We start from the raw sequence: 6,387 nt of genomic DNA, 5'->3' as shown, positions 1-6,387 counted from the left end.
TAATATGATAATTTCGTATACACACACACACACACACACACACATAAAATGTTGTCATAAAAAATTGTTTGACGAGATAAAATAAAGACAAATATACATTTGTCTTTTTTTTTGTTTTTCTAGAAAAAAAGGTTTTCAGAAAAACTTAAACAGAAATATTTAATATATATAATAAAATTCATTAAAATTAAATTCATAATAAAGTACGCAGTTGACATGCAAGTGCAAAAGACTTTTCCTCTATTTATTTGTTGCTTTAGAGTTTTTCTGTTATTAATTTTTGATTCTGAATATAACGATAAAATACATATATTTCATGCATAAAATCTCTCAATTACACTGAAACCAGATGTTGCAATTCTGTACTACAATGCTGTGGAGACATTATAGAACTGCGAAATTCTAATAATGTAACAGCGACAATGCCTGTATTACAATCTGGCAATAATTATATTTCTGCAATATTCCTTAATTTTACGAGTTTTCTTATATAGAATTATTTAGATTTCTATTATGAATGAGATATATAAAAATATATCAGCAATTAAATAACTACAAAATTTTCAGAAAAAAAGAGGGTGATAATTTCTTGTAAGATTGTTAGATTTTCGTAAGGATTACTTCCTTCTTTATTATCCCCGAGATCATCCGTTTATCGTCAGGATTCTACAGAATAGGTCACCGGTTGAACACGATTAACTATGAGGTGCTGCTGTTAACCGGATTATGTGGAACTTGAGTTTTCTAAAGTAATAAAGGGGAACTCCACGGCAAACTGATGAAATTCATAGCGCTATATATTGGGTGTCGCAAATAAACTAAGCGACTAAGGGCATTCGCGATCGAGATTAATTAATGTTTAGCACGAAAGAGAGTGTCATCTTTAAGAATTTACATAGGAAATTTACTTACTTTCAGAAGTCATTTCTTTTTCAATATCATATTATCAACAATGCATTATTATTAATAGTATCTTATTCGTAATATATCTAATTGATTTGTATTATTGTTTAAATTAGTTTGTTTCTTTGATATATGTTTATAAACATTAATATATGTGCATATAAAATTAATTTAAAAATCAAGTCAGTGCAAAATTTTTACGGATTAAGAAATTTATTATCAATTTTTATAAGATTAAGAATAAATTTACTATATTTATTATACTGATATATACTTAAAAATTAAATTTTCAAAGCTCGACATACTTTGTTATAAATTGCAATATATTTTTATATGATATAAACTTTCATTTATTTAATCAAAATAAATTAAAATTTAATTAAAGTCAAATTTGATTAAAATAATTAAAGTTAGAGAATTGCACTGATTTAGTTTGGTAGTATGTTTTTTTAATATTTCAATATACGCACAGTATTAATATAAATAAAAAACCGGAATAACAAATTAATAAACATGTGTAAGACAAAAGCGAATTGTGCGCTGATAAGATACAGTCTATCGCTAAACATTTTTATTCTATTGGTTTTGGCTACAGGCCATGAGTTTTAAAACTACCATTGATCATGATAGACAATTCAGTGAAAACATTCAGATAATAGTCAGACTCACCCTATTCAACAAAGCTCGAAAACGTACACCGAGGATTATTCTTTTATGTGCTGGAACACCTGCAAAAAATATTAAAATAAATTTATTACTTATATAATATAAATAATATATATTTATTTTCAAATATTTAATAATAATACTAAAGGATTTATATTTATTAATATTATTATCAACGAGCTTCATTATTATCTTTTACAAAGACAAAAATTGAAAACACAAGAAAATTTTTCGCAATATGTATAATTATTTAAATTGTTATTAATAATAATTGTGCAAAAACATAAAATAATATGTATAATACTTTTAGTGATATAATATTTATTCCATTTCAAAAAAAAAAGAAAGATATCACATATTACATGAATAAAAGTATTAATTCTTTTTAAATAGTAAGTTATTTTTAATATTTGTAGAAAATTTTTGAAATGTTTTGCAAAATTAGTTATTGTGCATATATACAAGTGCATATTTACAAGTTTAACAGCATTATATATAATATTTCGAAATAAAAATAAATTGAATCATACATCTTATACATTAAAACATATACTATAAAATAAGACAAATTAATATATTTATCAAATACATATACCTATTTGTGTACAAATCTATTTATAAAATTAATTGTTTAAAATAATAAAATATTTGCCTACAATCTATAGAAATACAAAATAATAATGTGTTATAATACGAAATAATACGATATAATATGTAATAATTTTAATTAAATGTAAAAGATTGATATGAAAGATTCTCGTGCAAGATCACTTTGAATACTTTCATGCTTGAACTTTAAATCGCTCTTTAATCTCTTGTTCTCTCTTTAAGGGAAAACTATTCTTAACTATTAAAAAGTGATTAATCCAGCATGCTTTTACTATGTTTTAAATCGTTTTACAGAAATATCGTTGTATTTTTAAATACTCTATATTTAAACAATTGAGTGTTTTTGTTGAATTCGCTGCATGTAACGGTTAATTTAACCCTCAACCAGAATAGTGAAGACATCTAGCGTAACTGGAGCGCACGGGTCTCATAGACCAATCACCTATTTTCACATATAATAAAGGCAGCGAATATGGTAAAAATAAATTTATAACACGACGGGTTTTAAGAGAACAGAACATTTTAAAGGTATATAAAGTACGAAAAAATATTAAGCATTTTTTGGGCATAAAAGATGTCAAAACTTTTGATGACATTTTTTAGCTACAACTGAATCTACAGTCAAATAAAGATTATTTTTTAAAATAACAATAGCAAAATTATAGAGATGGTCTCTTAAACCCAAATTTGTACAGTTTGTTAAGGGATTAGATCTTGTTAAAGGATTAGCTTTAAATATGCAAAAATTAAGATCAAAGTTACATTATCGGAGATTGTTATGAATTATTGCTTGAGAGAGCCAGTGGATCGTTGAATAATATATTACGATTGTAAACTAAAATAGTTGCCGAGCTCAGAATTTCGGTCTCTAATCTCAATCACTGTCCATTTTGAACTTTGAACAAAAAATCGAATTTCCCTGAAATCTTCACACATCAGTACAGAGTTTGTATACGCATAACAAATAATTTGTATATAGTCCCAATATTTTGTTCGTCATCCGCGAATGAGAAGACATCGTTATTCTCGAGGCGGCAAAACGCGACATAATCCTGACACACGCCTGACACTCGCGCACGATTTCGCACCCCCGGCGTTACACCCCTGGTTCTCTCGCGCACCCTCGATCGGAAGGCACGCATTTCGAGGCGGAATGTTTTCGAGGGGGTTAGTAACGCACGCGACGGCTCGGGCAAAAAAATGGCGGTGGCCGATCGAAGGCGGCGGTGGTGGTGGTGGTGGTGGCGATGGTGGTGGTGGCGGCGTCCTTCGGCGGCGCCACCGTCGAGCTACCCCCGCAGTTCGATTGGAGACACCGGCCGGCACCGACGGCCGTCGCGACGCTCCCGCGGCGCGTGTGTGCGTTGGTTTGTGCATTCGCATAGAGATACGGAAGTAAAGAGGAATTGAGAAAAAAAGGAGAGAGCTTCATCTCCGCGACAAGAGAGAGAAAGAGAGAGGGTCGCGTGCGACAGGTACGAGGACTCACCCCGCCGGGGCTGGCTTTACCGGCGCGCGACGCGAATCCTGCTGGCGATCGAGTTACGAGGGGGTTGCTTGCGCCGCGAACCCTGCTATAGTCCGGGAAAAAGCCCCAGGAGTTCGGCACCTCGCGCTCGGCGTCGCTCGGGCCGCCGCGCCGTGTCGAGAATCGTCGAAGGGCCTACGTTTTCCCGAAGGGCTACGCGTCGCGACGCTTTTTCTCTTATTGATTCAGCCCTGTGCGGCGCGATCGCTCGATAAGTTGCGTGTTCGCCCTCGCACGCATTCATCGCGAGTAGACGCGGATATGTATTTTCGACGATGATGATGAGTCGCGGCGACCAACTTCAGCCCCTACGCTCTCGCACCCTATATCGATCAAAAATTACTCCTCACACACGTAGGATATTCTCGCGACGTAGGTGGATGATTAATCGTTTCTCTCCTTCGCCCCGCGCGATAAAATATTATCTCGCTCATTCGGAGCTAGTTGCTTGTTGCTCGCACGCTATACGGTCCGTCGATCTCTCCCGAGAAACGAATTTTACGCTTAGTTACGTAGATTATTCACTAATCTTTGAATATATTAGTGCGCTAACACGGTTTTAGTGCACGGAAAATTACTTTTTTCGATATTTAATAACGTACTTTACATGTTACGATACAGGTTTATCTGGATTAAAATCGTTTTATCCGATCAATATTTTTTCTTTTACGAGAAATATTTAGCCAATTTCCCAATCTTCAGGATATAAACTACGCTCGAATTAAACTCCAACATCGATAAGCATCTTTATAGTCTGAAAAATATCACTGTGCGTGTGCTACAATCATGATCGAAGATTAATTCTTCAAATGATGTGCGCTAATAATGTGCGAAAAATGTGATTTTTATCGGGCGTGATTTGAATATTCAAGAGCGTAAATAATAGAAAATTTGGAGACTTTAAAATGGCTTTAAGCCTCGTATCGAGTGACGTTGAACCGTCAGTTTGTTAAGGTTTCAAATCTGTTTGTTATCGAGCCGCCGGATAATGGTACAACGGTGCAACTTGATTCTCCCCTTTTCATATTGCATTTTGCAGCTATCTGTGTATAGAATCGCGCAAAAAAACCTGTTCCGGGATTCTCGACGAACTGTTTTGTGCAAATAGTAAATTATTACGAGCTGTGGTGAATGTAAGCTGCCTTCGTACCGCGCATGTAATTATTGTATTTGTGTCCCTTAAATGGTAGCGTACATTAATTCGCGAACGGTTATGATCTAACTTTGATATTAAAAATACGAGACATTTCTCTTTGAAACGTATACATATATACGCAAAACGTTACATTTCTAAAAGGGGTTTTATCATTGACTGTCCATTTAATTATCGTACAGTAACTTTGTCATATTCAATATTTATATTTGAGATATTTGATATTTAATTACAATATCATTAAATATAATATCAGCTTATGTCAGAAAATTGTTCATTTAATTTTACATGTTATTTTGTATTCACATACAATACCTATACACACAGACACGCACACACACACACATCGGCATATTATGCGTTAATATTTAATGTATAATTACTAATTTGATTTGTCATGTCATTTGTTCATCTTATTCAAATAAAGATATAATATTAGTAATGTATAACACAATAAGTTATTAACAAATTTTCATCAGTCATAATAAATCATATGATGACATTGCGGGGCAATTTATTTCGTAGGACATAATTCGTATGTATGGAATATATCACTAATAAATATTATAATATTCAGAATCGCGTACCTACATTAAAAATGAATTGGAAAAAATATTTTCTTTTAAAGCGAAGAAAAAGTTTAAACTACAAAAATTTTACTACATGTCAAATTGAAACTATTATATTTTTAAAAATTTGTTAAAAAACAACATAAATCTGTTGCAAAAATAGATGTTAAAACTACAAAAAAACATTTTACGATTTTAAACTAACCTTTTATACCCGATAGACAATTTAAAAAATACAAAGTTTTATCACACACACACACACACACAAATACTAGTTTTACAAATACAATGTATTAGTTTTCATAATTTTGCAATCTTGCACGTTTGTATAAAATTTGATTTTATATTTTACGTTTTTGATTTTCTTTCTAAAATAGCCGATTTAATAGAATCGATAAAAATTACAGAAGATTAGAAAACCCAATTCCTTTTTCGTACCCTCAATTCTTTGGAGAATTAAATTTTCTTATTCCAGTCAGGCATTTGAAAGAAGATTTAGCTCGTGCTATTTCTGATCTCGCGAACTCAAAGTTGATAATCTGAAATTGACGAAAAAATGTGGGATATAAATGACGTTTGCGATATTCGTAAAATATCGGGGTGCAACGCGCGATAGATATATGAACGATGCGCTTTAGCCCGCGACTGCTGCAGCTTACATCGCGTGACCCGGGAATGGAAATTTCGGCCACCACCAGGCTCTGCCAGGGTAATCTTATCTCTGCTGCAACTTCGTGACATCAGCCGGTGACTTAAGCCGAAACGTCAACTATCGACTACGACAGTCGATATCGAGCTTCGCGTCCGCCTCGATCCACGTCGAAATCTAAAGGCCGCGCATCCAAGGGAGCGATGTAGCTTGCCTGATATGATCGACAAACCGATTACTTAACTTTTTCTCGAATTTTATGAGCCACAGTGGAGAGATTGCAACGATTTTTATTCGTTTTTTTTTTCTT

The 6,387-nt window shown here is 33.1% G+C and overlaps 1 protein-coding gene and 1 long non-coding RNA gene across 4 annotated transcripts in view; one reads left to right on the top strand and one right to left on the bottom strand.

Moving 5' to 3' along the window:
* Window positions 1-1,611: 1,611 nt before the first annotated feature.
* The window catches only part of LOC114935642 (uncharacterized), a 114,237-nt gene continuing 109,461 nt past the window's right edge, over window positions 1,612-6,387 (bottom strand). The window contains exon 5 of the long non-coding RNA XR_014924477.1: window positions 1,612-1,631. This is a non-coding gene — a long non-coding RNA (uncharacterized LOC114935642). The remainder of the gene's footprint in view (window positions 1,632-6,387) is intronic.
* LOC114935634 (EGF like, fibronectin type III and laminin G domains protein pikachurin) overlaps window positions 3,492-6,387 on the top strand; it is a 110,841-nt gene continuing 107,945 nt past the window's right edge. The window contains exon 1 of one of the 3 annotated variants that reach the window (XM_029308511.2): window positions 3,492-3,653. The gene's annotated coding sequence lies outside the window, so the exon portion shown is untranslated. The other 2 variants (XM_029308512.2, XM_029308513.2) reach the window with 2 other exon arrangements.

Source organism: Nylanderia fulva, unplaced genomic scaffold (assembly GCF_048542155.1).
Source record: "Nylanderia fulva isolate GAGA-0341 unplaced genomic scaffold, ASM4854215v1 Scaffold18, whole genome shotgun sequence".
Classification (NCBI taxonomy): domain Eukaryota; kingdom Metazoa; phylum Arthropoda; class Insecta; order Hymenoptera; family Formicidae; genus Nylanderia; species Nylanderia fulva.
The sequence above is the reverse complement of the archived record's forward strand: the minus strand, read 5'-3'. Positions and strand labels throughout refer to the sequence as shown.